A 9,925-nucleotide genomic window follows, 5' to 3' on the forward strand; every position below is an offset into this window, starting at 1 on the left:
GTTACACAAAGAGTAAGATGGTTACGACGCGGGAGGGACACAGGCAGGACCAATGTTTATCTGCAAGAACAAAGCTTGGATCCTTCAGAGGTTCATTCAGCTAATTGGCTAGGAAGGATGCTCCATCGCAAATTACGACAAACGTGTTTTGTTTCGTGCACTCCGTGGACTGCATCCAGCTTTGCAGGTCATCCTTCACACAGTGGAAGGGCACTCATTTTTTAATTGAAATTCAGTGCAGATGAGGTTGACAGAAAACAAAAGGACTATGCTGCACTTCAAAATAATTAACACAGAATAAAGCTTCTTCCCACCACAACGAAGCATGTAAAGTTGAGCAGCTTTATGCGGCAAAAATGGTTTAATATACCAAGTAATTCGGAGTACGAGGAACTGCCTACAAGAAACATGGTAAACCTTTCGCCAGTTCGTACCTTTCGTGTCTTTCGTTACGTGTGTACTCTTCATGCAAGTACCAAGAATTTTATCACGGTAGTTGATAGGCACACTTAGCTGCCAATTGTTGCAGGGGTCCAAGCTGAACTGAGATGCATGCCTTCTGTGAACGAAAAGTTCGACATCCTTCTGAAGTGCGGCCGTACAGTAACAAAGGAAAACTGCACACCGTTGTGGGAAACTTGGAAGTAAGGAAATGAGAAAAATTTGTCCTTCGGAATTGTTGTCAAACATTTTCATCGCAGAAGCTTGCTCCGTCTTGGGTGTTACCCCGTTTGTCCTAGATGAGTTTTGTAGTAGAAATTGTACATTTTTGTCTAGTGGGTTTCACAAAGCGATCAGGGTGATAAGCAAAAGCACCTCAATAAGAAACGCTTCCCGTGGTCGTAATGGAACCAGCATCCCTTGCATTATGAAACCATTGTCTGTCAGACTGCGCCATTCTGACACGGTCGAAGCAGTTTAGATTTCGGACTTTGACTCAAGTTGCAAGAGTGAAAGCTTCGAGTTAAGGAGGCACATCGGTCTTTGATCAAAAACATTATTTTTACAGGTATGACAATAAATTTTGGGGGACATGTAGTTTTTCATTCTGAATATAGCTATCAAATTTGTTTCTGTGTGATGCGATTATATTCAAATTTATTTGGATTTTTATGTTTGATTTTACGACAGCCTTTATAAAAAAAACTGCTGGAGGGATGCTGCCGAACAAAGTACCAGTGAACTGTGCACAAGTCAAGGAGTGCAATAATACTAACATTATCATTCTGTAGCAGGGGTTACAACCATTTGAAGTTTGGGCCTAGAAGGTGGGAACCAGAAAAACTGGTGTTGCCGTCCAGGCCCAAACTCCAAACAGCTGTTACTTCTGCTACAGACCATATATTATGATAATGTTAGTCTTATGGCAGTCAGTCCTTGATTTTTGCACAGTTCACCTATACATTGTTCAGCTGCATCCCTCCAGCAGTTTTTTTACACGCTCTCTCTTTACCTTCTCCTTTTTTTACTGCTTTTCATCTTTTTTCCCATTGTTCCCCTTCCCCACGTGTAGGAAAGCAAACTAGGCCACAGCCTGGTTGACATTCCTGCCTTTCCTTTACTTTTATTCCTTCCTTCCTTCCTTACAAAGGCTGTCAAAAAATCAAACATAAAAATCCAAATAAGTTCGAATATAGTTGTTTTACACAACGAAATTTCATATCTACAGTTTCAATGAAAAATTACACCTATCCCTCGATTTTTATCGTCCTAACTTTAAAACCCATGTTTTTTTGGTTTAAGACCAGTGTGCCCCCTTAAAAAAAATAATTTGATTTTTGGTAGACAGCTCGGTAAAAGACCTCCTAAAAGCAAAGATTGAGGTGTGTTTCCACCATACTACTCTAGGGTGCTGGTGGCAACTGCCCGGGATGAACCTCTTTTAAACTTTATTTCAGGAAATGAGTGAAGGTCAATCCCCTTTTACGGTGGGGCGCTACATGAATGGTTCATTTTTAGCCACTAGATCCAAATGTCATGTCTTCATCTTCTCTTTAAGGGGTTTTGGCACCTCCCCTTAAGGGTGATTGACCTTGACTTGTGACAGCCACGCAGCACATTTTCCATTTGTAACATCCTGCCGATTTGCAGCCCCACTTCCAGTTTGGTTCCTCCTACTGTGCACTGTGGAGTACAGACTACTGGGTGGTAGTAGTGTCGCCAGCAAGCAGTCCTCTAGCTCCCACGTTGCTGTTCATCTATTCCATCCAGCCACACGCCTGGTTGACGGGAAAGTACAGTGGCTACTAAGACTCCCAACCCTTAATTTCGTCCATTTGCCTTATTCTCCCTCCCTGTTCGGCTGTGTGGGAAGGTTCAGACGCAACTGCTGTGCTCCTCTACTGCTCCCTTTCCTGTCCAGACAGTGCCTCTCCAGATTTCCTTCTCTGCAATAGGCATGTGCAAATCTGTGGCTGTTGTCAGTTTCATCATTGCTCCTTGCTCTCCGTTACTTGTTCTTTCATGTGTTCATTAATTGACATAATTACAGTAAAAAAACATGCACCCCTTTGTCTTACGACAACAATGGTTAACTCGGTTTTCTCGTGAGGGATTCCTTGCTTTATTGTCATCTGAGCTTAAACATTGACTCGTTGAGCTATCACTTTGACTTGCACGCAGTTTGGACTTTTGTTCGCAGTGGCTTTGAAACTTCGCCACTTGATTATGCATGACGAAAGCTTCGCATTCAACTGCCGTCGTCGTTAGATTGCGAGGTACACTATTTTTGTCTAATTTCAGGACCCTCACACCGCAGAAACGAATCAGGACCCTCACACCGCGAGGGTCCTGATTCGTTTCTGACTACAGGAAGCGTTTTATTTTCTGCACTTCTTCACCCACGATCACTATCATTGTCAGAGAAAGTTGGCTTTTCTGCAATGCCTTTTTGGCATGGCATATTCCACTGGTGAGACATAAAAAGTTTTGCTTTAAAATCAGGGGTCTTCCAGCACTTTTGGTCCAGTGAGGAGCAATCTGCACCTATTTAGAGCCATACAATACTGAGCAAGCACCCTTTGGTCCTTCCTGTCTTGTGCAAGCGGTCTCGTCATCTAACACATAAAGGTGCTCTCGACTTTTGTCCACACTTTTCACTTATCCCACAAACTGACCCAAACTCTTTTGTTGATTTCCAGTTGTGCACGTCACATTTGCATTCAGGGTCACCTTGGGGCAAATAAGTGCCTGTTTGTATTTTTATGAAGTGGTATTAGCCACAAAGCATGCTTTGCACTCTTGCGTGAGCAGCGTTATGGGGCCTTGTTGCATGTCCAGCAAGTGATGTGATGCCATGTCAATAAACATTCTTCAGTGTTTGTGACGACTTTGGTGTTTTCTTGGCTTCACTTTCACATAGTAAGAGTTCCTATCCATCAAGAAGCATACACTTACAAATGCTAGGTATTCTTTTTTTTTTTCTTGGAGGTGACATTTACAGTTTCCTTGGCAACACAGCATAACATCAAAACAAACAAAACCAACTAAAATGGCAAATTTGGCGTATTTTTAAAAATAATAAACAGTGCAAAAACAACAAAGCACGGGAGAGAGAGAGAGAGCACGAAAAGTGACAGCACTGCCTGTTTGTACTGTTTTGTTGTTTTCGTGCTAAAAATTTTTAAATAAATAAATATGCAAGTAATGCAGATAAAGAAGGGTAACTTTTTATTCGAGCTCGTTCCTTGGACATACAAGCACATTTCTTGAATCAATTGCTGGAATCCTGGATGCAATTTTCGATATTAGGCAAGCACTGGATTCTCGAAGGGACACAACAGTAAGTTGGTTCAATTCTTATTTGCAGTTGCATAGTGCAGTTTCACCCGTACAAAACATTTTGGCCAGTCCAAAGCATTGGTTTAGGTAGAACAAAAAAAATGCCTGTGTGCCAAGTTTTCGAAGCATGTCAAAAGATTCATAGGTGGCCTGACTTAACCTATAGCCCTCCACTGCAGTACACCTCATAGTTGGCCCAAGCTATGCCGAGCTTTGCCATGTGAAACCTAAAAAGTCGAATTTTGACGTTTACAGCTATGCTGTGCAATGTATAAGCCAAGCATAATTTACTCTTCAGTATTTTGGCTCTATGCAGGTTTTCTATTTATTACACCACAATCAAAGTGCGCAGTCAGTGTTGAATTGATGAGAGTCAACCCATTCAGGTTGAAAGCACGAAATGCTCTCCAACAGAAATGGCAGTCTTCACATGTGATCAAATACATAGTTCTTTAACACTAAACAAGGGCAATGCAGAATGCCAGGAGTGTAAAATATACTCGACGAGGTGCAGTTGGCCAGTGTGTAATTTAAGCAGCATTGTTTTAAGACAAACGGGGATTGGTGAAACAGCCGTGAGCTTCTGACAGCAGCTATCATCGTGACTGGCCAATTCACCTGAGTGGGGTTGTTATGGCTATGTGTTGTAGCTTGAGCGTGTGACCTAATGAATCGCCAAGAAATTTCAAACTCGTAGTATCTCGGGTTGCTTGTACCTCTGGACGTTTTTTCAGTTTAAGGTCACAATGCGCTCCCTGGTTCCACCTTAAGTCAGCTAGAGCCACTGAGCTATAGTGGTGTCAAGGATGTAATGCTGGATTTGCACTAGGGACGTCCTGGGTTTGGTTCCCATGCGGTTTCAACTCTTCCCAAAGTTGTTTTGAACTCAATTCACTCTTTGCACTGCCGGCCAATTTAGGAGCTGTTGTGCTAGCACAGACAGTGGATAGTGGCTGCTTAGTCAATGGGCCACATATTGCTTTCGCGTTGATAAGGTAGCGTTTTCAAGATTATGTGTTATGGTCGGCTACAGTTACTACATTTAGGGTGCTTAAATCCGACCATGTGCAAGTTGCAGGCCTGTGATAAATAGGTACAGGTGATTATCTAGATGCACAAAACTGCGCTTACTGTCAAGGCATGCCGTGAATTTGTTGGTGGAATGGACATTTACAAACATGCATTGGCATGGTTTACACTGCAGCATAAAAATTGAGGCTCCCTATATGACGACACAAAAGGTGCATTGTACGATTGGACTACGGTAGCGTTGTCTATGGGTCAGCCACTAAAACATTCCTCAGAATGCTGGACCCTGTGCCTCATCTAGGGCTCCGTTTGGCGTGTGGTGCCTTCCGGACTAGTCCAGTTGAAAGCATGTATGTGGAGTGCAACAAATGGAACCTACAACGCCAGCGAGCATACACAGATCTCCTTTATGCTTTTAAAATTTCATCCATGCCTCGCCATCCTTTTAAATCAGTTTTTCATGACACATCGATGACTGAACTCCTTTAAAATCAAACATCGTTCTCTGCGCCCTTCTCTTACAGAGTTAGAGAGGAAGCGTCAGAGCTTGCTGTCTCCTTTTTAGATACAATCCAAAGTTCTCTAACATATTTTATAGCACCATGGCATCTCCCCCCTGTATCATGCGACACATCTTTCACACACGTAGATAAAAACCGAGCTCCCACATGTGCAAATCTGCAGCACTTCTTGTATTTGCAGCAGAAGCATCAGTGTTCTGAATTTTATACGGATAACATGACAATTCCAACAGGGACAAGACCACTTTGTTTTGGGGAGCTTTACCCAAAAAGACCATGGCACTTGGCAACGAAAAGAGCCCCAGCAGAAAACAGAGCAAGGCCTCACGGCTTGTAGAGGATGCCCTCATGGTAGAATGAATGATCCAGCAGTAACTGCCTGACATTATGTGATTTCGATTGCCGAGGCGTCTTCGCCGCTGTGTTGGCATTGAAGGAAGGCGACAGGAAAGTGTCCACAAAGTCGTGCGCCAAGGCTACTATTCCTGTTGACAATGTCCAGACAAAAGCCAAAATTACTACTAAACTAGTTTTCTGCACAACAAAGAGGTCACTTTCTTGCTTTGCCAGAGTTAATAACTTGCCCTTAAATAATCCATGCACAACGTATCTTCATCACAGATGGGTTTGGGTGCATCAAATTATTTGCTATACAGAGCCTTTTTTACTGCACTAAGCAGTGCGAACTCGCAGGAAGCAGTTTTATTTCGTGTAAAGTATTTCCAAGAGCAACGCAATCACTTTGTTCTCTGTCTACCTTACTCATACTATCAATTCTTAAATTTATACCAGCAAATAGATAACAAATAGAAGGAAGAACACAATTCTGCACACGAGATATCCCCAGCTGTTCATTGCTTTGATACTCGCAGAAAGACTTGTAACGGTCAAGCTGGCATAGATCCGTAGATCGTTTGGTTTTGTTTTCACTGGCAGGCATTTCCAGTACACACGCTGCTGTCTTCATGGCTATCTACTGCCACGTTAGTGTAAACACTCGCTTTAAATGTACGCACAGAGTGAGAACGCAATGGTGGATCTAAAGTATACCATAAATTACAAGCCAGGCAAGTGCGGGAACCCGTTAGGTTGTGACAAGTGGCCTGCGAACATTAGTTCCCACTGGAATGGCAGGATGAGTGCTGCAGGCAGGCTAGGGGCACCGCGACTGCAGTCAAAAGATCCTGCAAGAGAAAGAAATGGAACATGAGGAATGAAACACCGTTGGTTACAACGCCCTCACGAACCACACGCACACACGAAAACCTTCCCAACAGCGTCCTGTCACGCTCCTACTGCAAGTTCATTTTCGTTACAACACGGTTAGCACAAGGCACATTGTCTAGAAAAAGCCTCGAGGCTAACAAGTGATTTTAATGACGCCACATTAAAGAAGAGACAAAGAAACGCCATGGGCGAGACGGGTTTGCATGCGAGCGAGTTTCCGCGCCGTGCAACAAACCGTCAACAGCTCGCGATCGCCGACAGAGGCGAACAGAGCAGCATAAACAGTGACAATGACGCAAGACGGTGAGAACGTGACGTTAAGAATTTCGTAAACGTCGCTAATATAACTGCAGCGAGCAGAAAGCAATTGAGCTTTTCAGTAGGTGATATGCGAACTGATTGCAAACCCGCCAAAAAGGAGCGCTCACCTGAGTCGGCCGATGGTGGACAGTTGAACGCCCACGGCTGGATTGCACAGCCGTAGAGCCAGAAGACGCTGGAGCTGTTGAACGACGATTGACAGGGCGACAACCATTCACACTCGCGTTGACAGCAAAAGTCAAACGCGGCTACTTGAATCTCTACGTCTCTACGGCGCGCACGCCGTGTAGGCAGCACTCGGAAAAATGTAAACATACCGCGCGGGAGCGCTGGGAACAAACGTGACGTCACATCCGCCTAGCGCTCATCCTCACCCGCCGAAACGGTCGGTTAATTCCTCCCCTGAAGGGCAGGTGGACGAATGGGGAGTTTGACAACTGAACCTATCTAGTAACGTTGACCTAAGCCACCTTAATCACGCCCATTGAGGCGTACGATCGCAGCGCCAGTTTCCCCTCTAGTTATATTGTAAGAAACTCTATGCAGCCAGGAGTAGCGGCAGGACAGAATTAAAAGGAAATCCGAGTTGAGAGACTAAATTTAAATTCAAACTACTAAAATAGGCTAGATGGCGCACGCCGTCACTCCGATTCAAAGAGGAGGCCTTTAGTGATCATCATCATCATCATCGTACTTTCGCTTGTGAGCATTTGTGAGAATGGTTATTTGTGGTGTGGTCATAGAGAAAGAAATACTAATTTTTTTAATTCTCTATGGTATGGTGGCTTGTGGTACTTTGGTGCGCGTTGTATTACTAGTAAGCGCGTCCCGCTTGGTTGCTTCGTCGCGGATGTAATATTCGCGCGTTTTGAGGCGTTGTGGCAGCAGCTGCGAGTGTCTTTTCGGAGCGTCTTTTCAGAAGCGCGCCGCGACGACATCGTCATCGATGTGCGCGCGCCTTGCAGTGAGTGCGCCGGAGTTGTGTGTGGCAGCTTCGCGAAAGTGCTCTGCTCATGGAGGAAAGAAAAGCTTAGGAGAGGCCCTGACGTCACACCCAGCGCAGCCGGAAACGCCATTTCTGTAAGTCGAATGGCGGACCATTGGCCCTCCATGCCATTGGCGGACTCTTTTTGCCTTCTCTCTCGGTGCACCTTCTCCGCCTCCTCCGTCCTGTATCGCCTCTCTTGTCGTCTGCATCTGCCAGCGCCGAGCCGGCGGAAATCAGCTGATAGGCAGGTAGAAGGCCGTTTTGCAGCGCGTGACCGTGAACCTAAACGCGCGGTTACACTGTTACACGTCTTCAGTGTGGCCGCAGCAGGTTTGCGAAGCGGCTCGCTCTAACAATGCCGCAATGCTCGGTGCCAGGCTGCAAGTCGCGATCGGTACCCAAGGAATTGGGCGTCACTTTCCACCGGTTAGTGCATCATTCCGCTGAAAAGTATTGCTGTACATTGGTGTGCATTCATCCTTTGTTTGCAATCGCCGCCGTTTATAGGTTCCCAAGCGATGGAGAACGCCGCAAACAGTGGGCAAACGCCGTGCGGCTACCGGACTGGAAAGTGCCCAAGTTTGCGTAGCAGTTTCACTGGCAATCCCAGAGACGACTAGTCAATTAAACGGCCGTTCTATATATATAGGTAAGCAGTACTGCATGCAGATTTCACGCTAAAAAAATTGTGGAATGTTTTTACCGTTCGCGTGCCTTCGATAGAATTTTTTGCGAAGGAGGAGGAGGAGGAGGAGGAGGCAAAACGTTTTATTGAGTAAAAAATGAGAGGGTGGGTGGCGTCAATAAACTTTTTTTCGCCAAGTTTCAACTTGTCTCAGTGTCAATAAATTCAAGGTGATATCAGTTGAAAACGTTCATACCCTATACCTCGCAGTATGAAGCGTTGAAAAGCGAAATCCAGAGCGAGACCACAAAAAGATCCAGATTCCAGATCCAGCACTCTTCCAGTCAACAGACGGACACCTACTAAGGTAATAGGACGATGGAATTATATCAACTGGGAATCTACCCTGTAACAGTTGCAAAGGCGCTGCCGCGCATTGCCGGCCTAGCAAACTATATATTGCAGCGGCGATAACCAAAAAATTGAGTTGCGAATCGTTCGGTTGCAAGTCGCCTACGTACTGCACACCGTGTATCACTTCCCGAAAATCTACCTGACGGGTGTCCGCGCGTACGACGGGACGGCGCGTTCACGATATCTGCACTTCAATAGGCGCGTCGTGATCGCGACCGGAGCAAAAGCTTGACGCGGTACAAGGTGCACTTGCAAGTAGAAATTAAATGACATATTCACATCGGCGCAGCTGTCGCAACTCGCAGCATCCTTTTCGAGTTCCGCAAGACCACAGCGCAGCAAAGCGAAGCAGCAATCTTCGCAATCGGACGACAAGGCAGGCGCTGCCTTTCCTCCATGACTGGCGAACGGCGGGCGGGCTGTTGCTAGGACGCCGTTGCTAAGCGACTTCCAATGGCCGCCGAAAACACGTGACTTCCTCCACACTTTTGCCAATGCGCGGGGATAGCTGGGGGCCTCTCCTAAGCTTTTTTTTCCTCCATGGCTCTGCTCTTGTGCCCCGTGGTGTGTTCCGTTGGGAGGCTGTACAGCGCCCTGGCAACGGCACCGTACTGAACAGCCGAGAACTTCCCTTCCCGTCCTGCTGGTGTGCTGTTCTCGAGTTTGAGAAAACAAAGCGGCCGCCTTCTACTCCGCAGGGCCCGCTTTTCGTGCCGGTGATGTGGTGCAGCCTGCGAGCTGGTGTGCAGGTTTGCTAGGTGCGCTGGCCCAGTCACTGCGGCCAGCATGCAATCAGCAGTGGCGCGCGAGCGCGTTCAGCGTCTAATTCAGCGCCCTCTTCTCCTACCCCTGCACGAAGGAGTGACGTCGTTTATAATAATTGTGCCCGCCGGAGCCGAAACTAATACCAGTTTTTACTGGTCGACCGCCAGTTGTTTCATGGGCTGTCGGTACGGCGACCGTCCCGTCACGAAAACGCACTGCAGGAAAGCAAACTTTGCAGAGTGCTTTTCACGCAAT

General features: G+C 46.1%; 1 long non-coding RNA gene across 1 annotated transcript; it reads right to left on the reverse strand.

Annotated features, from left to right (window-relative positions):
- Window positions 1-5,480: 5,480 nt before the first annotated feature.
- LOC144176023 (uncharacterized) lies at window positions 5,481-7,162 on the reverse strand. The gene is made up of 2 exons (XR_013323751.1): window positions 6,986-7,162; window positions 5,481-6,514 (listed from the first exon to the last, which is right to left on the reverse strand). It is a non-coding gene; the product is annotated as an uncharacterized LOC144176023 (long non-coding RNA).
- Window positions 7,163-9,925: the final 2,763 nt, after the last annotated feature.

This window comes from Haemaphysalis longicornis, unplaced genomic scaffold (genome assembly GCF_048455015.1).
Source record: "Haemaphysalis longicornis isolate Haplotype H1 unplaced genomic scaffold, Haemaphysalis longicornis Haplotype H1 scaffold_3, whole genome shotgun sequence".
Lineage (NCBI taxonomy): Eukaryota > Metazoa > Arthropoda > Arachnida > Ixodida > Ixodidae > Haemaphysalis > Haemaphysalis longicornis.